Genomic DNA, 23,553 nt, shown 5'->3' on the forward strand with positions numbered 1-23,553 from the left:
ATGCTGCTGGATGCAGCAACGGATTTGCTTGAACTTGCTTTCACAGGCAGCCTGGTCTAACAAAGGAATGGTTAATGATTTCTGCTAAATAATAGAAAGCTTCAGACACATGGCAGTGTAGGATGCTCCTTACTCTCCCTTTGTCTAGGCGCACATCTTAAACCTTGCACAATCTAATTTGGGGGGAGGGTTTGGGGAGTGTAGGGAGAGTCGGTGAAGAGAAATCTTCATTCGCTTTGCCTGGCTGTGGAGTAGACCACATGGCTTATCTTTTTATTTACGTTTACCCTTCTCAGAGTATTTGTGTTTACCCTTCTCAGAGCCTAATATGCCCTATCAAAAAGGATTATGTGTAATTGGCTTGATGCTTATATCCTTGAAGCTGATGCGGGGAGACATACCACTGTATTCAATTTATAAGTTTGTATATAGGGCAGCACCCAATAAAAGTCCCTGAAAACCGATAAAGTTGTACATTATACAATTTCTCTGTACCCCCTCTTTATTTTTCTTTTTGCTTGTGCAGAGAAAAGGTAGAACATTTCTGTACTTAAGATTAGGACCAGTTAGTGGAGATTTATTGGCGAGGGTTGCACTGTGTTTTTGGTATTAACCTCTTAGATCACAGCAAGTGGCTTTTGAAGTTGGCTGGGGGCTGGGAGAAAGTTCTTTGTCAAGGGACATATCATGCCTGCCTCCTTCCAAGGGGAGGCTGAGGGCAAAGGGGGAAGTGGGAAGGTCACTCTATTCTGCCTGCCACATCATGCAATAAATATTTACCAGAGGTGATTATTGAATGCAAAGAAATAAATAACAAAGGGCTCTTACAAGCCTTACAGCTTGTATGTATCTTGTTAGATGATTAAAGAAAACCAGGGTTAGGAAAGAATGACTCTGCCAGACGAAATCTCAGATGTTTTGTTCCTAGCTGGGTTGCAAAGAAAGGGAAGTGATTAAGGGCTTTATCAGCCCGTACTTCTCCGTCCCCTTCTGATTCCTCCTGACCCTTCCAGCAATCCCAGTAGCCCTGTTCCTGGAACCACGCTGCCAGGTCCCCCACCAGCAGAAACAGGTTTTTCTCCCTGCTGTTTAGTGCACAGGGAGCATCAGCGCTTTCCCAGTGGGAGCGTACAGCAATGCCACTTCTGGCAGGAGAGGACAGCAGAGCAAGTCCTCACAGTCTCACCAGCCAGGTGAAGGAGGACTTGCACGCTCTGCCCCACAGGGCAAAACCCGGCTTGCTGCAGCTGGATCTGAAAGAGAAAATTAAGCCTGTGGAGTTTCAGTGTCTCCGATTAAATTTCCCTATTAAAGCAAAAAGAGAAAGAAAAGGAGAAATGTGTCCAGGAAAGGAGGCTGTAACCAGACCATGGACTTCATTGCAGAGCACAGTCTTTCCAGGCAAGGAGCAAAGAGAGCTGCAGCTTTATTTCTACCATTATTAGGACAAGGGCAAATTGACAAAATTCACATCTTGGTGCAGTTTCAGGTAATGAATGTGCCACAAGATACAGAAAGAAGATGTTTAATTGACAACTCTTCTAATTGTATTACTTTAAATGCTGGAACAAATAATCAAAGAAACTATTTGTAAGCATCTAGAAGATAACGAGGAGATGAGTTACGGGCAGCATGGATTTGTCAAGAACAAATTGTGTCACACTAATGAAATTTCCTTCCCCCACAGGATAATAGAGCTTGCGGACATGGAAGAAGCAGTAGATGTCATATATCTTGAGCCTAGTAAGTTTTCTGACACTGTCTCGTATAACATTCTGATAAATAAGAGAAGAAAATGTGGACTAGGGGAAACCTACTAGAGAGTGAGTGCAAAACTGGTTAGGAAGCCCTACTGAAGAGAAGAATTATCAATGGTTCACTGTCAAAGGCTGCACGAAGTGGATTTCACAGAGGTCTCTCTTGGTCTGATACTATGCATTGCTAATGAACTGGATGATAGAAGACATTGTGGTGCTATTAAATCACACATTGCCCATCACTAGGTGAGGTCCCACATCTGCTGCAGGAAAGGATTAGAGTTCCAGATCTTGACCATTTTGAAATAGTCTCAAAAAATAGGATGCAAGTCAAGCAAAGTGACTGTTATACAATGACTCAACACTAGTCTGCTACTTAAATTAAAAGTTAATAATAATTGACTTGGTACTACAGCTTTGTAGGTAAGGATCTATGTGTTACAGTTGGTCTGAAGACAAACACAAGCACTTAAGTAGAATAATTTTTTTTCTCTTTACTCAACACTTGTAAGACCTCAGGACATTGCATCCAGACTAGCTTTTGGGCCACTTAACTTTAAGGAACATGTGGGTCAATGACATTCAAGGGAGAGCAACAGCCAAAAATCCGGTGATCTAGGAGAAAGAGCTGGGCCTGCATAGTCTAGAGAGAAAAAGGCTGATGCAAAACACAACAGTGATCTTTGAATCTGTAAGTGATTGTTGTGAAGAGAATTCAGACAGTTTCTTCTCTGTGACCATGGTGAATAGGACAAGAAACAAATGGCTTATAGTTTAGGAAGAGAGTTTAAGGTTAGGCATTAGGAAAAAATTTCCAGTGTTACAGACAGTTGCACAATGGAATAGACTCCTCAGGGATTCTGTGGAGTCTCCATCACTTAGAGAAGTTCCATGTACAATTTGATGTTGTCCTGGAGCAGGGAATGGTCTAGATGACCTCTAGAGACTCTCCTCCAGTCCACTTTTCTATAGTCCCATGAATTCTACGAATCCCCCAATCTACCTATGTTTAATAAATTAAACTGTAAGGGAAAAAAATAATCCCCTAGACCCAGAGCTAGGTCTGAAAACACTAAACATGCTGTAGTAATAGGCCATAAATTTGCTTTCATTCCCTAAGGAGATTTTATTGCCACAAAGACTAACATACCAGCAGCCTCCTCTAATAGTTAAGTAACTCCAATACACTGGCAGGTTCTTTGATTCATATTCTGGAGGAAGTAGTTTATGTTTATAGAAACAAATTGATTGCATCAGAAATATAGGTTAGGACAATCTTCTGAGCTCTATATGTCTCCAAAATGCCTCTTTGTAAATCCTCATATGTCTTAAGCAGCAAAAACACAACTCCAGACCATTATTAAAGGGTGCTTTGGATTATTTTCATCCTATTCCTATACTCAGTGCTTCTCGCTATAACATTCAAATACCCTACTACCTACTACAAAAAAACAATGCAGACAAGATGTGGTATGGCCTAATCAGAAAACAACACAAAACTGTGCTGTTCTTCAGTGTCAGACATCCATATGTTATGTAAAGCAGAAAGCACTTTATCTATAAGTTGATGGAAGGGACCCTGAGGGACTTCCTTTCGATACCATGAGTACAAGAGACAGAAAGAGAAACTTTCTAATTAAAATCTTCCTAAGAAAGTGTGGTTTCACAGAAAGGAATAATTATTGCTGTAAAATGTCATACCAGTAAGGCAATCCAAGTTATCAACCAGGGGTTTAATTTTCTTTTTGCATCACCAAGCAGATTCCATAATACATTTTCATATAAATGCCTAGGTTTTATTCTTTTTCACTTGGGTTCACTGTGGTGTTATAGGGGAATGAGGCATTATGCTCATTTTGATGAGCAAAACCTGGTGGAGGGAAGCAAAAGCCACCAACTACTTTCTGTCTGGAGTGAAACTAAACAGTTCACTCGATGAGTTTGAGCATCCGAGAAAATAAGGTCAGAATGAACCGCCCTTGTAAAAGTCTGTCCCCCAACAGTTCATGGGGTTCACACAGGCTACATTTGTTCAAAGCAATCCCAAGAGGACAATGCAAGCCCTGTTTTACTACCGCAGGATATAAGGTGGTATCAAATAATGAATCCAAGTATTTCCCTTCTGAACTCAGCCCAGAGCACTTTTAAAGTCTTCTAATATAAAATAATATACCATGAAGTGGAAATCTTTCTGATATTTTGTCATTTTAAGCTGTGGTAATATATTTTCACTTGGAAAATATAACTCTGAGCTCATTGTGTGCTTTTTTGTTTTCTGTTTAATCTGTGATGCATATCTGAATGGAATTTTTGCCTGTAATTCCATAAAATTTACTCTGAACCACTGCTTATGCTCTACTGATCACAACTCTGTTTTAAGGATTGGCTCTTATTTTTCAGTCTTCTCTCCACTGCCCTTTTGCTGTATTAGAATATGAGGAGTAAGAGGGTAACAATTTTTGCACATTTAACACTTTGTTTCCCCTGGACTTGTGTCTAGTGCTATAGGGATCTTGCTACCTCACATGAGCAAACCAGGAAATCATACTGCTGGAATGACAGACTTAGTAAATCTGATAGACAGATGCATGCACTGATTGATATTTTTGATCTCCAAAGTTTTTTTTAGAGTTATCTACTATGTTTCAGCAGTGACAGTTATAAAAGGAGGAGGCTAGATCCTCAGCTGGTGTGCATCAACTTAACTGTGAAATCCTAAGTGATGGTTTACGTACCTGTATGTCAGACCAGATTTAACCATGGCTCTAGACCATAACCTCTGGCCGTTGCCCTCCAATGGTCACTGGTTCTAATGAGTGTTTAAAAATTACACTGATTGAATAAGTCCCATGTCGTTTAATTCAGCTTCTGCAGGAAATAGCTTGATTTGTTTTCAGTCCAAATGAAGCCTAAAATCACTTCCGAAAGTGATTTTAAACCAAAAAGTATGACAACTACACCAAGGCTAAATTGGACCCTGCACTTACAATCACTTAGCAGCTTCCAGGTGCTAATGTATAGTATTTCATTAGCTGCTAAGAAGAAGATGCGCAAGTTTACATAGTCTGTTGAAGCTGCCTCAACTGGGATACTTTAAAAGCTCAGAAATCATAAGGAAAGTCCATGCTTCATCCCGTCTTGAATAAGGTGAATCTCTAATCATCACAGGTGGAGAAGTGATGTTCAAATGGTGCCACAGAAGTGACTGGACTTCTAGCTCCTCTGTGCCTAACCACAGAGCCACTGCACAGCCTGCAGTCCTTGTAAGGTGCAACACAAGTGAGGAAAGACTGATCATTAACAGGAGAGTGAGTGAGAGAAGGACAGATGGGGAAAGCAATCTCAGAAAGAGGTGCGAGCTTCAAACAGGTCATTCAGTGATCTGAGTTAGCGCCTGGCTCCTCTGTACATGGGACAAGAGCAAACCAGATGTCTGAAGTACCCTGCCAAAAGTAGACTAAGAATGTCTGAAGTCCCTCTGCCTTTGAAGTAAACAGAACTTTAAACATGAATCCATAAAACAGAGCACAGCTATTTATAGGAAATCACATGCAAATGAAACGGGATGAGCTTCCATGAAATAGCAAGGAAACAAAGAAGACAAAGCAAACAAACAGGAATGTAAGGAAAGCACAGTCAGCATTTGTAATAAAGTCATTAACCGTGGTTTGTACTTCTGAATGCCCTTTATTTGCTGGCCTCAGAGTCTGCAAACGTTAAGGATTTGTGTACAGAGAGGCTGTGGGTAGTAGATGATTTACTCTGCTGCCACTTTTGTCTCTGGTTACCCTTTTGCTGTGTCAAGTCTATTTACACTCTTTATGGATGTAGCGTGATGTAGTGCGTGTGTATATATGTGGAACCAAACAAGGACTGTCCCAGAGCATGCCCATTCATAAGCAAACGCGCTCTGTCGCTCTGCCTGTGCAACGAACACAAGGCCCCTCCGCACCCAGCACTGGCACCCAGCACAAACCCCACCGAACGAGTAATGACAAATTCCAGTTGCCGATCATCACCAACACCAACTCCAGCTCCAGCCAGGTTTTCCTTGAGACCATTAATCATGAGTGTCCTCCGAGCTGCATGGAGAGCCTGGGAAGATCTGCCCAGAACACTCCAACGGGGAGCTACCAAGTTCTGCCAATCTGTAAGTCCTGTGTTTGGGTCTTTTGAAATGTCTGGGCTCAGTGCTTGACAACGTGGCTCTAATACGGTTGGAGTATGTACCTGGAGAGCTCTCCTAGCCTTTGCTTCCCTATTTGTAAAGAGAGACCATATTTATTACCTCCTGAGCATTAGGAGCTACTGTGAGGATTACTTGTACACAGTAGTGATTTAGAAAAGAACATTTCTAAGTGATATCAAAAGGAAATGCCTTCTTTTATTTGCGTTGGTTATTTTTTTTCTTTCCTTTTGTAGTGAGTTTAGTGCCTGTGAGAAGCGCTCGGAAATCCTGTTTTCTTAAAAAGCAGCTTGAGGAAATCAAGTATTGCTGTCATGGAACAGTCAAGCCCACCACGTTGCAAAAGCCTTGTCACTTTACATTACACACCCTGATGAGATGCAGGTTGAGAGATCTGTATCTGAATGGTTTCATGGGTGGTAAGAGGGTCAACACATGAAAGTAGCCCCTCTCCCTGCAAGGCAGCAGGTTTTCCCAGGAGAGAATCAAGACTTTCTTCCTGAAACAGTGGATCTCTCCAGTTAACAGCCCAAAACACACAAGAGAAGCCAGGGACATATTATTTGGATTGGATTATTATGAGAGCTCAGAGAAAATTGTGGGGCCTAAGAGACTGGGTGCATGGGAACCTGTACTTTGATGTTTCTATTCTGCCACTACCTCTATATTTGTGCTTTCTCTCCAAAACTGATGGATTCATTATGCTGCACCACCTGCTTTAGGCATTCTGCAGCTGCCACAGCAGAAAATGGACAGATATTACATTGTCACTGAATGAACTGAGCTATCGCTTACTGCTTCCTTCCTACAAAGGGGAAGACGACAGACCTGTTTCCCCCAGCACGTTTCTTACATAGAGATGGTGCTTTGTTAATAAGCCAAGCCCAGTATTTTAACAACTGCAGGGTGAAGGGTTGAAGCAGTAATATGCCTTAAGGTCATGTGGCACACGGTCATATTTTAATTACCACTGCCTGAGGCTATCTCCACAGGTATGTTTCCTTCCTGCATAAAACATGAACCTGGGAGTGATTTCAAAACGCGCTGTCAAATAGCCTGTGACTCCAACAGGATGTACACACTATCAGACTTTAATCCAAGGGCAAATTTTATTCCAGTATTTTATCTCGTAGGCTCAGAGGGGTGAGAGAGAGAAACACTTTTCTGTTGGTAAACTAATAATGTTTAGCAACGCAAGGTGTATCATATGTTCTAGAGATCTTTCATTTCCTTAATAAATACCCAAGCATAGCAAACTCTCAACACCAATATCCTTTCAATAAAAGGTAACCTTATATGGTCACTACATGATACATGATTTATAAGATGTCATGTTAAAGTAAACTCAAACTCACCAAACACACTGAAGGAAGGAAATGGTTGTCTGGCTCCATATGGTGTTTTCATGTTTCTATTAAAACCAGACTGTTCAAACACTGTGGATACCAGCACAGGTTTTAGCTCTAAAGGAAGGATAAAGAGAGTCTTATCCATACCATCTGTATCAATAGCATAAAAATTGCTGGCAACACATGAATGTGGTTAAAACACTTAGGGTCATCTTACTGTTGGGGATTAAAAAGACATTGCTCCCGCAGATTGGTTTGCTCAAAGAGCTATCATGGAAGTGGATCATTGAAACCCTTTGCTAGCCAAATATCATGCAAAAACCAATAGGACAGTTGAACTGTAAAGACCAACTCCTTTGAGACAACCTCCTTTAAAGTAGGACATAGCATTGCAGAAGTTGAAACCTAATCTTCACTGTCATACTTGTCACTTAAATCCGAAGTCCAGATTTTTGTGAAGTCATGCTATTCTGACTGAAGATATTGTACTGCTTTTGCAAACATCTTCAATCTCCGAATTTATAATGCACCTTAAATAAATCAAAAGTTGCTTATTTATTATGGATGACCATAAAAAAAAAAATCTAGGGCATTGAAATGATCTTTTTCCTGTCTGTTCCCTCCGTTCTCAGTCCCTGGCAGATCCTAGGTGGCATGGTCCTACAATAGGCTACTTCAGGGACTCCCAAGCTCAGGCCCTGCCAGGCTCCACCCAGACATCAGCAGAAGAAACCTGATGTAAACAGAAGGTGGCTGAATTATATTTTTCCTTCCCTACAGGGGGCAACCCTTCACCACTTCAGTGAACGAGGGGCCACCACATGTCTCAGTTCAGGCCCAGGAACATGCTGCATCACCATAGCATAATGAAATCAAAGAGGGGAACGGATTTCAATGCATGTCACAGCAGGTCAGTGCATTTGCTCGGTGGTGTGCTACACAAAGCTCACATAGTTGCTTTTTAAGTTATTTTTAAACCCACTGCCAAACCATGCTGTTGTAAAGCCCAGCTGAACTGAGAGCCTGCAATAAACTTAATGAAGTACAGGATCTCCTAGATTTTGTAGGGGAGGACTCATCGCACAGATTTTCAGGGTGCCCTTTCACACTGCACCTTAAGTTACACTAACACTTTCAAGCATTCCACTTTCCTTGGAGATTAATGTATTTATTATGTACTTTTGACTCTACAAGAGTTTTGGTTCATTCACTTCAATGGATATACAGTGGTCATTAGCCTTATGCATCAACCACTACTTCTACTTTATTAACACAAGTACCTTCAAGAACTTCTGCTAATGAGAATGGCAAAGACCCAGAAAACGCTTTCAATTCCTTGAACCTCACTCACATCGTATTACAAGGCTAATAGTGTCACTACTCCATTAAAATTTTTAAGTATTACAACCTCTAGAGCCAGTAGTACTTAATGACTTAAACACCTCCCCTTCCCTCCCTTTCTTCCTACATTAAACACTATAGCATGCAGCAGCTTTCCTTTCAGCAGCAAACACCTTCCACGGTTCTCGTGTGTAGTTGTCCAAATGCTTTCTATTTAACTTTCCGTGTACAGGACACGTTCCTTGCTCAGTCAGAGGTACCACTGGAGCCCAGAAGACAAAACATCTTCTTTCTCACTACCCTCTACAGCACACAGGCAGGGGGGCTGAGTATGAATCAATACATGGGGCCCTGAGGAACATCTTACTGGCTGCAGCAGGCACAGAATTCCAAGCTGCTTTCTTATCAGGCCAAGGGACTTTCATCAAGGTTTTTGGTTCCTCCACCTTCCTATGGCTCTTCAGTGTTTCAGAAAGATAAGGCTGAAGCTGGAAGAGAGTCAGAGAAGTATCTTAACTTTGATAGCACGGTATGTAAAGTGAGGCAGCTGATCCCAACAGGGTGATTCGAGGGGGTGGAGATCAGTACATTAAGCATATCATAAAGCAAACAAGGAGAGCGTGAAGCCTCCTCAGTGTGATTCTCAGTGTGTGTGGGAAATCAGAAGGACGAGGAGCAGAGGTGGGTGCTGAGCTGGAGCTGCCTGGTGTTAGGCAATAGGGAAAGCTGAGCACATCTGAACTCCTGCTGGTTTTCAGGAGCATTGGTATCCCTGTCCATGGGATCAGGGCATTTACCTGGGAAGTAGGACGCCAAATATTCAGACTCTTCAGAAGACCACACTTGACCACACATTCCTGTTGCAGGTGGGCCATCAAGCACAGCATAGGACTCCTGAGCTAAAAGAGCACAAGCAAGAGGGCCCTGGGCTGTAACTTCAGTTCAGGTGGGAAGCTCTGATCTTTGCTGCCATGCTGGATTTTATCAGAGAGACATGGTCCTCTTTATGGCTCTTTATGGCTCTTTATGGCTCCTGACAGGACCCGAGTGTGCTGTGAGCTACACTTGCAACTGTGCTCACCCGCAGAGGATTTAAGTTACAGTAATACATTTCAGGAGAAATGAATACGTTCATCTGAACTTCAGGCCAATTTCATTGCAGTGACACAGAAATAAAGTAACAGAAGCGTCTGCCAGCAGTCTCAAGTACAGGGAAACAGTATGCACAAGCATTTGAAAGAGTTTTAAAGAATGGTATTCTTCCTTAGCTTATTATCTTGCTGTTTACTACGTTGGAACCAAGATTAAAATGCTTTAGTGTTTACTGAAGCAGCATATATGGTATCTAACAGCATGTTATTCTGTGCACACTGTTTAACATTCTTTATTGCTCCAACTCATAAGGTTTATTTGAAATCAGTGGAGGAATTCATCCCATCCACCATTTACTCAGCTATTATCAGCCACTGCAAAAGTGCCGTGTAGAGAATAAACAGCAGTTATTTATGAGCTTTCGCAAGCATGCAAACTCCTGATAGAAAATTACATTTTTAAGATCCATTATTATTTATGGCATGTTGTGTGTCACTGTATGCAGTTGCATTCCTTATATAGGTTGCTCCAGAGGTAACCCTGAAAAGAACCATAGCTACCTGGTTTTACTGGGCATTGCAATTGTTTTATACTTGTTTTCAGCCTCCTCCCTCCCCACCGCTCCCCCACCCAAGCAAAAGTCCTTCATCTTTTGCTGGTAGCTGCAATGAGCGTAGAGCTGATGGAGGATTAAACTCTACCTAATGTTTTGATCAAATCTTAGCCAAGTAAATGGGAAGCCTTCCTGTCAAAAGGGAAGACTGATCATGCAATACTTCTCCCAAATGCCAAGAAATTTCCACCACGGAAGATCAATACCATGTTAGCTGGACGTTGGTCAGGAATAAGTTAGATCCCATTTACACAGATGGGATCAGAGAGAGGAGAGGTTCCCGCTCAGTGGAACATGAGCCACTTTACATTGGGACATTGTTTGGCTTGATCTGAGCCACAGATCAATGCTCACCTACGGGCAATTCCTGACTGTCAGATCAGTGAAGGAAACTCTTCTAAATTCTCCAGCTAAATGAAGGAAAGTGTTGCCTGTTCCAATATTTCCATTTATTCCACCTGGCTTTTTAAGTTTGGTGCATTAATACAGTTTACGTTCTCCTCTTCTACCTTTTTGAAATTTTTCCTTGTCTTGCTACCCACTTAGAGACAAGGGTGTACATAATAGCTAGTGATTGCTTCAGATGAGCAATTTGAGTGGAAATGTTTAGTGCAGCTCCATGTTTCATCTTCCCAGAACCTCGGTGACATCTCCTCTGGAATACTTGGTTTGCATCACGTCTCTGTGTATGTATTCCCAGTTCTGATTATGTGAGCTCTCAGAGGAAATAAATGCCAAGAGCTATGTACCTTTGCTAACTAGCATTCTTATACTGGTTATGCATAATCAGGCAGCACCTTTCATCCAATAATATATTTAAAATATCTTTTAGACAAAGCCCAACTTGATGAGGCTGACTCTGCAGCAGCAGGGAGCATGCATGGTACATTGGGCTTTAGAGTAATGGTTTAGATCTCTCTACAGCATGTAGCACTCATCAGCTTTGAAGCATAAAAATCATAAATGATTAACCTATTTGATTTCACATAAATGATAGAAATATGCTCTTTGTGGTTTATTTTATTGTCTAAAAACAAAGGCATTATGTCAGCATGTGATGAGATCTTTTTATGGTCTTCAGCAATGCCAGTCCATTTCGTTTTAATTGCCAATTTTGCACTGTATTAATTGCTAATTATTATATATTTGTGTATGTGACACTTCAGTTATCATCATGTGATCATAACTGTTTGGATTGAATATTGTCTCATCTCCATGAGCTATTTCCACTGCAAGCAAGGCAGCCTTAAAAAAAAAATCATCCAAACACTTTTCTTTTTTTTTTAAACAAAATTTAAAATAAGGAAGAATCTTACTAAAATGTTCAGTTTGCAAGAAAACATGAAGGGCCTTTGTAAGAAAAACTAAATTAGCATTTTTAAACTTTTCAATAAAGCAATGTCTCAAGTCAAAATTTGGGGGAAGATACGATATTACAAAAAAAAAGTTAATGCACACCAATATAGATGTTTCCAACAGCAATTGAAAAAAACAACCAACACTTCCCAAGAATTTCTCTAAGATCTACTAGTATCTTTAAAATAAAACACTGCATATTTTTATATTTCTCTATTTCAAAAGTGCTCCAGAAGCCTCCTTTGTATTTTCAGGTAATGTTTGAAAATACGAACAATCTTATGGATTGTTATTTTCAACAGAAGCTACTGGCTGCTTGCTATGGTTTTTTTATAAGATAGCCCTTTAGGGCAGTATATCCCTGCCTGGTTAAAATCAGCAAAGTCAAACAGCTTGCAAGACATGTCAGAAGAACACTTCAGGTTGGGCTCATGTAGGAAACAGAGAATTTGGGGGTTTTTGCAGCTTGGTTACTTTGTCCTCACAGTGTAATTAAATTATTTTTAGAGAATCATGAATTCCTGAGGAATTCTTGAAGCTTTACTTCAGTTGACCTTAATCCCAAAAGCAAATTGGCTACAGTGACTACAGGAATGTTGACGCTAAACTGGCTATTTAAGCTTTAGTTTGAAATACCCTACTTATGGTTCACTAGCTCATCTCCTTGCCAGGTCAGAAAACAGGTGGAACCTGCTTGAAGACAGCTGAGGCAACCAGGAGACTCTGGAGACAACCCAGAATGTGTCCCAGTGTCACATACACTTGAGCTCACCCAGAGAAATTACAGCAGTGTCACCTACAAAACACGTTCAGTCATATATTGGTAGACCTGAGTCTCATCTGGAGGCATGATCTAAAACATGCATCTCTCCTGCAAACTAAGAGGCAAAGATAAATTCCCCCACTTTGTTTAAAACATTGCTGTTCTTGACCTCTGGGATATAGAAAGACATATAAATAGAATTTCTCTTTCTGCTTGCTTCCCTGTCCTGGAGAAATATGTATAAATAAGAGATCAAAGTTCCTGTACAAACACTCAACATAAAGCTGACAGGCTGCAAAAGCAGAGCTTCTTCCTCAGTGTCTCAGGGAACGGTGACTTAGTAAGCCCCTGGGACTTTGCAGAGCTGCTTCTTCCACTAGACTATACCCTCTGAGAGAGGCCTTTTTTAATTTCATTTTCATTTCAGTGGTGCCTCTGAAAATATAAATATGTCAGAATGATTAGGTGGCAAATGGTTTATATTAGCTGCTGCAAGATATTTTTGCAGCCTATTTGGAATCACACGGTGCCGTCTGTGGCCTGATCTTGTCGTCTTTCCGGAGGCTGCTGAATTCCCATGCAGCAGGGAAGATGGAGGACTTGCAAACTTTGGCTTTGGGTAGCCCCTCAAAAGCACCAACAAACTTTTTATGTGTTTGCTTGTTCTTTCAGTCAAGGTTCTAGCAGGCAACATGGAATTTCCTGGTTTATTTTGGTTTGTTTGAATGCCTCATCAGTTGCCTCCTGATATCCCAGCCAGCTGTGCAGGTTCAACTGAGCAAATACAGTCCGGTAGGAAGTTATTGATGGCTTTATCAGTATGAAATACTCACAATGCATCACCTGCATGCTTAGGAGTGTAATGCTGACAGTAAATATGATAATAGTTGTCACACATCAGTGAGAGAAATGTTGAGCTTCCAAAGCACTGAATAAATTGCATTTCCCTTTATTTATTCAGTGCAATAGATGGCACAAAGATGGTAGAACCAACCAACCATTTTGACATGTTTACAAGGCTTTTAAATCATGAAATGGATTATTGCAGTGCTGAAAGTATTTGGCAAATGCATTTTATGCACAGCACATTCTGCTTGAAGAGGCAGGCTTTTTAATTTACATTTGTTAGAAGCGCCCCTGACGAAGAAGGATTGTATGTCAAGGAAACTACACTTTTGGTACCAAACACAGTAACCTGCACTGTTGCATCCAAGCTGCGTCACACACCAACATACAACTAGACGAAGAGGAGACACGAGAGTCAAAAGAAATATGCAGACGCCCGTGAATCACCTTACTGGCTGTAGCCTGATGTAAGCCAAATCCACAGTAAGACCCAAGCATGGTCAACCTCTTTCTCTTGAGTGGGTTCACAAACACACCTGATGGTGAGTTTGGATACATAGATCTTAATCAACAAACCTTCTTTATTGGTCCTTCCCCACTTCAAGAATTTGTGTTTAGTATAACAAATCTATACCCATTTGAGCCTGATGCAACAAAGTACTAAATGCCTCCTGCAACACGTACCAGGCTTGTTTCATTTCCCACTGAGTCTCGTAAATAGCCAGTAAGAATAAAATCAAACATCCATGACTTCATGACCGAGAACTGGTAGCAAACATCTTGATAGATCGGGCCCATCTTATATACATCAAATATTTTATCTCACCTAATTTGAGCTGTCTAAAAGTGAGCATTGCTAAGCAGATCATCCGTGCTCCTTGTACTGAAAGAAAACAGGTGTATGCAGGAGGTGACTCAATCCATTTATCTCATGCACCTATCCTCCTGGATATGCATGTCTGTCTCTCTCCCCTGGCCATGGTTAGTCTTGGACAACTCGCTCAGCCTAGAGTGAGCTTCAGATGCCATGGCTGTAGGGCGCTGCTAAGACTTACTTGAGTATCAGCTCTACCCAGAACAGCCTGCCCACGGCACACAGCACAATTCTGGGGTTGCCACTCCAAAGCAGAATGCCACAGGCACCTATGATAATACTGGTATGTTTTTTTCTGGTGAACAGTCCACTCTGGACGTCTAAGTTTTGGATAGCCAGGTACAGATGAAATAAATTCCTATGCAGTATCATCTGCCCAATACTCAGGATTCTATCCCTTACAGAACAGCAGTTGTTTAAAGATTCCCCATGAAACTCACCACATCCCAAAGGTGCTATTTATGCCAAAATCTGATGAGCAGTTTCTAAAGAAAACAGTTTTCCTTCAACTATGTCTTTTTTCCCTTCCATTTCTGGATCCAATAAACCATATCTTCAGCAGCTGTAAGAGAAACCCTTTTCAGCTCTGCTAGTTTAGAGCAGCTCATGGTCTGGTCAAAGCTTCAAAATCAGCATTTTGTCTTCAATTAATCTTTGCTGCCCCAAATACAGTGTTCAAACATGGGAGCAGTTAACATGAATGTGAATTGTTTGAGGAATTAAGAAGGAGAAAACAAACCTAGTAAAAACAAATGGTACATTGTAAGCTGTTGGAAGACTTGGGTTTTATTTGGGTTGTAGTTACGGGCTAAATAACCGTGGCATCCTGCCAACAGTAAAGCTGTGGCTTTACAGAAGTGTCTTGGTTTTATTTAGAACAAAAACTCAAAAATATCAGAACACCTTACTACCGGAGGAAATAAGTTCAATATGAAATGGAATAAAGAAGGACTGAAATTCCTAAAAATCAGTTCATAAAATGAACCAAGAGAAATGGAATATTAGGTATAGGTCAAAAAAAATTAGAAAAATGGCTAGTTCTTTGTTCCCATAAACCAGAAATTAATAACATGCACATATTTAATGTTCTCCAAGTTTAGACATGGTACTGTTCCCACTGAATTAGGCATGTATTCATTATTAACACACATCAAACTACATTAAAGTAACATGAATGGTTTGATTTAAAATCCACAAATGCCTGGCAGTAATGTATCTTTACATCAAGGAAAGAAGTGAGCAGAAACCTTTCCACAAGTTTCTAGTTCCGATGAATAGTGTTACATCCATCACATGATTTCAGGGCACACTAAAATTAATTTCTCCTCTAAATATCTGTGGGATTTTGTGTATTTACTTGGCTTTGGGCTTTAAGGAAAGGGGAAACAGTACGAGAAGTATTTTGGGCAATTTTAGAAACCACAGGCGGTTGGCAGGACAGAGAATAACGACTCCAAGCAGTGCCAGTGGCTGCTAAAGATCTTTCTTCCACTGACTCTTGATGCAGCGGAGCAGTGCACATTTAAAACAATTCTGTGTGCAGTCTGTGTACTCTGCTGCCTGTGCACAGTAGGCCCTTACGCTAAGTGGTCTCAGGAGAGTATTATTTGTGTGTGTGTTGTGCATCCATTCAAGTTTGAGATTTTCTGGGCTATATGAAGGCACATGGAGAAATTTTCTTCTCCTCCCCCTTTCTCCACATATACCCCATCTACACTCGCTACACATTCCATTTCACAGCAGAAGAGACTGCCCTCTTCATGACTATACCCTATTCAGGAGCTATTTCAAAAACTATTCTACAGTACCCTTTTGTTTATATTGTGGAACACACACACACATGCACACATGCACACACGCATGCTGTTCCCACACCTGTCCTCACCATTGGCTTAGTTGTATTTGGTGTAAGTCAGATACCAGTTTGCACCCCGCTACATGCTAGGCTGCAGACTGGCCTTCACTAACGTTCTATGGTCTATTCAGCTACTGATCCACAACCAGAAAAACTTATTTCCACTACAGGACAGCTTTTTTTCATCTCTAATGCAGTGTGTGACGGTGAAGTTCAAGGAACACTGTAGAAAAATCTTTTAAAACAGAGATGCTGTAAATAACAGAGTGAAATCAGAGAATTGTTTTCAAATGATATCTATAAGAATGGAGGCTTATTTAATTATGCCATCTGCATGTGCGTGCATGAATTTGTCTGTCTTTTCCACACATTGAACCTACCAGACATCCTCAAGTAAATTTGCCAAAGGGGTAGGGACCTCAAAGGTATGCTTCTACAGGTATGATGACCAAAGGTAGCCAGGTAAAGAAAGATCCCTTTTACGTTTCCACTGAAGAAATGACAGAAATACAAATTAAACTCTTACTAAACAGTAGAGAATCCTCAAGGGAAAATAGCTTTAGATATTTTCCTACAAAAAAAGATATTTCTCTAGGTGATCATCTTGAAAAACAGCAGAGAATCCAGCATAAAGCTGCAAGAATCCATGCTTTATCAGTACTTCTCAAGAAATTGCTTATTGTCTACTCAGAGAAATGTCAGAAATAAAGATTTCCAGCAAAATATTAAATTCCTTAAACTAACTTAGAATATTGCACAAGGGAATTATTTTGCAAGTTTCCATCGACTGAAACAATAGCACACTCAGAAAACGCAAACCCCACAATCTGCTATTAACAAACTGATCTTTAGGTTTAGTGTTGGCTTGCAGTATCCAGATGTAAAGCTTACCATAGCCCCCCTTGGTGTAAACTAACAAAACTTCAAGAAAATGAATGTAACTCCACTTGTCCACATTTAAGCGAGGCCTTTACTTTGATATATTTGTCAAGAAATCCATGAAACAGTATGAGCAGAACGTCCTTGACCTGCTGGATCTCAGTATTGATGACTTCTTTTGCTTTAAAAATTATTATTAAAAAAGCCAAACCAAACCCACCCACCCTAAAAATGAAAAAAAAAAAGGTCAAAAAATTAAAATAAGAACAACCCAAAGTGCTGCAAAAATATATAGAAAATATTATTTTGCATTCTGCTTTTCTGCTTCTCCTAGCACCTTTTGCCCTGAGGATAAAGGTGATGGCTGTCCAAAGCCCTAGTTTCTACTCAACAACTTCTTGCAGCAACTGAGAACCAACTCCTTATGTGCAGTTTCTTCAAGTTTTGATTCAACACAGATGCCTTGTTTTCCATTGTTTTAAAATCGTCTTCCCCCATGGACACATTTTTCTTTTCCTTGCCTTCTATGGTATATCTTGAAGAATCTTCTCCTGATTTTTTCAGTGGCTTTATCCTGTTGCTTAATTCATTGTTTTTTTCAAGGCTCATTAAACTTTCCCTTCAGCTGCCTACCCAGGCTGTGGGACGAGATGGCAACAACCACCTGAAGGAGCCTGAATGTGTCTGGTGCTGCCTCAGGCAGGAAGTTGGAGAAGATGTCTTGAGGTTCCTTTCAGCTTTACAATGCTGTCATTTCAACTGTCTTTCTTCCGTGGCCCTGATTTGTTTTATTTGGCCATAGATTACACGATCCCAAATTCAGCAAAGCTCTTAAGTATATGCCCATGTTTATCCTTGTCTAAAATAGTAGTCAGGAATGAACTTGGATCACACTGGAATGACTTTTGAGAATCTCAGTAAAGCCTTTTCTCCCAGTTCCCCCTCTTCCTCCACAGTTCTTTCAGAGTGTCTCTCATCTCCACATCAGTTTGCATGTCAGACCTTCCAGCCAATCTTGTTCCCAGTCACTTTCCTCCTTTTCCTCAGACCTCCTCTCTTCAGCCTCTACATTGCTGATTATTTATTTGTACGCTGAACTGCTCCACCTACGGCCTAGCTGTGCAGACCCTGTTGTTCCCATGCTCAGAGCCTGCTGGTGAGGGAGCTTTGGGAATTAATGCAGCTCCAACTGTGCGGCATCTACCAAGCTGTGCTTCCAGCTGTCCCCCTCTTCCACCGCTCCTAACAGGTTTGGTTACTGGGGCCCAAGAAGAGAAATGAACTTCAACCCAAATGTAAGCAAAGGCTAGGGAGGCCAGGAAATGGGCAGTAAAAGACTGAGGACCGAAAACTGAGGACTGTGATATAGGTTCCCCTGAGCAGAAGCAGTGAAATAGGGAGCAGCAATCAGCTCGAGAGTTACCTCCCTCTGTCTCCAGCAAAGGGTGGAAATGGCTTGAATCAGTGTAAGGACCAAATTGACAATTGCACAACTCAAAGACTTCTTAGCAGGATATATACCAAGGAAACAGGCAGTGTCTTTTGAGGAAGATATTTTTTGTTATTTTTTTTCTTCCCAAAAATTTAACGATAGGAACCCAGATGTAGTAATAGTAAATAATACTCCTGTTCTAAGACATTACATAATAAGTATGCCACTCCAGAATGTTTGTGGTTCATTTTGAGATGCCTGGAAATAAGATTTATCTTTAAAAAGTAGTGAGGGGAAGGGCACTACTGATCATTGTTATAATAACGAGGCTTGTGCTTGCAGGTTAAATGTGTTTGTGCTAGGCAACAAAGACTTACTGAAGAGAAGCTATCTCTCTGGCATAAATACAAGAACATTAGACTGGCCCAAGAAAGACTGAAATCTGGAAATAATTTTCAAAATTTGTGGGTTGATTTTGCTGCACCTGGGAGTTTAAGCTCTCAGTTTTAAATTATTATCATTAGATTCTTTTATTGTGTGGGTTTGGCTTTTTTTTTTTTTAATAGGAGAAGAACAATTAGTGATCCTTCTATTTGGCAAAAATGTGCTCCTAATAGTGAAATATCAGGAAGATGATAACATGTTATACTAAGTGACTGATTTACCCTTCTTCATGCAGGCCAATTTATTGCAATTAAAGATTGTCACTTCAGTACAGAGGTCAAAGACTAGGGCTTGTACAATCATTTTCTAAAGAAATTCTGAAGAGGCAGAAGAATGGGCTCTCTGCTCCCTCCATCATTTTGTTCTGCCTCTGCATTGTTAGCAAGGCTTGTTGCTAAAATGCATAATTTGCACGCACACAAGGAGCTTAATTTTGATCTCAGTTACAGACTTGTTATTCTAAACCAGAGTGAATAAAAACAGCTTTATGTAACCAAAGATTGAACTAAGCCCTGAGGACCAGTCCTGCAAGACCTTCCTTGTGTGCTTTTAAATTCAGATGACCTGTTTGCAAGGAAGAGGATAGTAGGAACCAGATTGTGTAGAACTGGCTGCACAGTTGGTACAAAAGTGGCAAGTATTCTCCTTTGGTTCAGTTCTTACTTTCATGGGTAACTATCTTGCCTACAGAGAAACTACCTCTGAGGCATGGCTCACACCATTCTGGCCTTTTTATCACTTAGTGTTGTGACAACATTATTTGCTAAATAAGCAAAGAGACACACGGAGATCTCCCAAACATGCAAATGGCTCTACCTTGGCTCTGGGAATTAGAGGCAATAGGAAAACAGTATGCTGGTGAAGAAAGTGGGGATGGAAGGAGTAGCAAAAGCAGGAGTGAGACCTGGGGAAGGGAAAGACATGGATGAGATCTGATCCTGATGGGAGGAAAGAGAGAGGGTGTTTCTGAATACTCCCTTGCATGCTCAAAAATGAATTTACTCTGTAGGATGAAGTCAACAGTGTCAAATAGGAAGGATGCTTCCCGATTGATCTTGGGAATTCCAAAATTGAGGGTTTGTTGTAGTGAACTCTCTGCTTGTAGTACGCTGATTTTATGCTGGCGCTCTGGTACTTATACTCTGATACACTTTTGTACTTTTTCTATTTATATACATTTTCTTAAGCTGAGGTTGTCTTCAGCACTTCTTAGCTTTGCCCAAGAAGCAATTTAGTGCCAAATTGTAAAAGCAACAAAATACACCACACAACCATCAGATGGGCAGTTACAGTGCTTTCTCTTCTGGAAATAACAGAAGTGCATAATGGCACATGAAAAACTGTAAGTTATAATTCAATTTAAATTAATGGACAGGTAAACCAAATAAGGACACCAAGTTCTTATTTTCCAAAGGGTTAACAGTGAGGAAGAAAAGGAAAGAGTGACTAAAACTAATTAAACAGGTGAGGTCAAGAATTTGCAGGCTGAGGGAACACATAAAATGTGCAAAAGCTACCTGGAACAGGCAATCAATGCAGAGAGGAAAAAATGTTTAGATGTATTCAGGTTTGGTTGATCCAGTTTAACTGGATGAATCCATTTAAGATTATTATTAAAAATCATCAGCTCAGTGTGCAGAAGCAGCCAAAAATACTAAGCAAATCTTGGGCATCATGAAGCAAGTTATTGAGAACAAGACAAAGGGAATCATTTTGCTGCTACAGAAACCCATGGTGAACCCTCATACAAGTACCAAGTGCTACAACTGGTGTAGTCCTGCATCTCCAGAAGGGCGTCATGGAGTTAAGGGAAAAGGTAACAACGGGCAGGTAAGTGGTCAATGTAGAGATGAAAAAGGCTGGGACTCTGCGTTTGGGGAGGTGAGGGCCCAGGGGCACATAATCAAGGATTTCAAAGTCATGAAGGTGATGGATAAGCTGAATGCAGAGCCCATTCAGCCATACCTGCCGTATGAGGGCTAGGGGACATTCAGTGAAACTAACAGGGTATCAGTATAAAAGAGATGAAAGACAGTGAGCACGTCGTTGCACTGGGGCAGTGAACTCACTGAACCTGCTACACAGGAGGTTGTGGAGGCAGAGCTGTCAGCAGCGTTAGAGAGGTATTAGAAAAATTCATGGACTACAGACAGGTCCACGAGTGGATACAAAAATGTCTAGGCAAGGACATACCATCTAAAGTTCCTAACAGAATAAATCTGGAAGAGAGAGAGCAGGGGGCAGACTGCAGAAGATGGCAGGCTCCAGTGCTCACCCTAAAGAGCGTGTCCAGCCTCCACTGCTGGAGACACAGCCTCAGGTGAGACGAACTGCAGCTCAGATCTATTTCTTATGTACTTAAAAATCAAGTCAAAAGGCATAAGAACACTGGTCTCAGAAATAAAAATGTACTGTTGATTTAATCCCACTACAGAGGAAGTGATAACTGCCAAAATCAGTCTGAGTCAGAGGTAGAAATGCAGAGGAAAATAAACTGTTCTTGTTATTCCTAACAACAAAGAAACAATATAGAAGTTAAAAATGAAGCGGCTGGGGCTAAGGACTACTATGTCAGCCACAGATGTGGTAGAGCACATGAAGCCCCCTATAAAGGGCAGTATTTCCAGAAGATGCAGAATTACCATGTGAAGCGCTGGTGAGATCTACATACAGCTCTCCTCAACCTTAGTCAAAAAAAGTAACTGTAATGGGTATGTACCATGCAATGGGGAGTCTAAATTAGGAGGTGAAACTGAAGTATGTGTTGGTCAGCCTAGCCAAAGAAAGCCTGAGAGGAGAGATAATTTGTTCTCTATAAACATATTAGTGAGGTAAATGTCAGAGGAGGAAGATGAGGTAATTAAGCTAAAGGAAAATGTTGTCACAAGAACTAATGAGCAGAGACTAACCAGAAATGTCCTTAGGCTGGACTTGCTAATCTTCAGAAGAGTTCGATTCTGGAAGAGGTTTCTGTTTGAGCAGGAGGAAAACGAGTAGCTTTAAGCTGGTCCTTGATCAGCCTGTGAAAGGAGTAACACAAGGAGGAGATCTGCAATAGCAAAGGACCAGACTCGGTGACTCAAGAGACCCCTTCCTTTGCCATGTCCCTTGTTCTCAGTGTCCTTCAATTGTTAAGCCTGACATCAAATAAGAGTGGTGAGTCCTGTGGGGTTTCTCATGTCAGGGACCTTGGGGAAGGGGAGGAGCAGCTGTCTATTGTTTTGCATGGCCCCACCATCAGGTCAGCAGTACCTCACGATCAGCAGCGTCAAAGGCGACTGACTAATCAAGCATGAGGTTTTGAATGGCTCTACCTATTGCATCCTAAAATGGGGCTCCTTAGAGGGAGACTGCAGCACATGGTGTGGATGGGGGGTGTCAAAGGCACTGGACATCGTATTGTGTGCCTTTTCTAGACCCAAGGTCACAATTATATTTATTGAAAACCTGTATTGTATTTTCCTCTGCCCATTTCACTGTTGTCCTTTCTACTGTTTGGAGGGTTTATTCACTCAAAGCCTATTGAGTGTTTCTGCATTTCCTCTTTCTCTGTTCTCTTTTGCCTGAACTGCTCCCACCCCCTTTTTAACCCTAATGCTTCCGTATCCAGAGGTAAGCAGAGATGCACTAAAGCAACCTAACACCACATCCAGCTCTGGTCACGACCTTCCTAAGCCTTCGTATTTACATGTCAAGAAACAGAGGGAAAGAAACAGGTGGAGAATCTGCTGGGGAGGTTATTTAAGCTTGCAGTGCTAAAAAAGAAAGCACAATATATTGAATATTGTCTATCTTCTTAAATGATGGTAATTAAAACTTCACTGCTGTTTCCTGTGTTACCTGGAATATTGAATAATACCACCAGGGTTTCAAGCTTTTGCCATTAAAGCTGATTGTTAGTCATTTTGAACACCCTCAAGGCAGTAGTTTAACATTGTCTCTCCCCTTTTTTCCCCCCGTGAAGTTTTCATATTTCCAAGTCGCTGAACACAGTCCCGTGATTACTGCTGTTTAAATATATTCTAATGCAGAGCATTTAAAATCTGCAGGACCATAATCAACTCAACCCGCACAATAGCGCTTTGAACACCAGAGTGCTAGGGAATAATGGAAAAGCCACACATATATATCTAATTATCTAAATTCAGGAGCCGAACAAATCTATTTAATATTATACCCAAAGGTCTAGAAAGCCAAGTGTTCACTGCTGATGTGTCAGCCTTTCCAATATTCCTGTGACCTGTACTGTTACAGTCCCAAGAATGACATCTGTACAAGTCTGCCTAGGGTGTCACTTGAAGCAGAAGATATTCCAGCTGACTATTAGTTGTTCCCCTACAGCCCTATCTGCTCCGCTCCTCCCGGGCAGGAAATGAACGGCCTAAGGAATGATGTAATGTATCTATCACTGATGCAACCTGTCAAAACAAATGGAGAGCTGAAAGTTTGCATCTGGTGCCACGGTTTCTATTCAGGCTGGGTGCATGTCGTCAGAAAAGAAACGAAGCAGATATTGACATGTAAATGCTGCGAGTCCCTCCAACCCCTAATAAAAAATAGTATTAGCAAAGGTGGTGTTAGACGTATGGATCTAAAAAAGGAAAAACCTTTTACAGTCAGCAAGTAAAGCAGATACTGGAAAATTACTGACAGGGTAGAAAGCCTATTTCTTTTGCCTGACTTCACAGAGGAACAGATCTGTGATGCAGCTGTTTTCAGCGCTCTGTCAAATTGCAAAACCAAAGTTGTCATACCTTTAAGGATAA

General features: G+C 41.1%; 1 long non-coding RNA gene across 1 annotated transcript in view; it reads left to right on the forward strand.

The window, feature by feature from the left end:
* Positions 1–5,757: 5,757 nt before the first annotated feature.
* LOC141743214 (uncharacterized) overlaps positions 5,758–23,553 on the forward strand; it is a 40,642-nt gene continuing 22,846 nt past the window's right edge. The window contains exons 1-2 of the long non-coding RNA XR_012586981.1: positions 5,758–5,907; positions 8,073–8,202. This is a non-coding gene — a long non-coding RNA (uncharacterized LOC141743214). The remainder of the gene's footprint in view (positions 5,908–8,072; positions 8,203–23,553) is intronic.

Source organism: Larus michahellis, chromosome 4, assembly GCF_964199755.1.
Source record: "Larus michahellis chromosome 4, bLarMic1.1, whole genome shotgun sequence".
Classification (NCBI taxonomy): Eukaryota; Metazoa; Chordata; class Aves; order Charadriiformes; family Laridae; genus Larus; species Larus michahellis.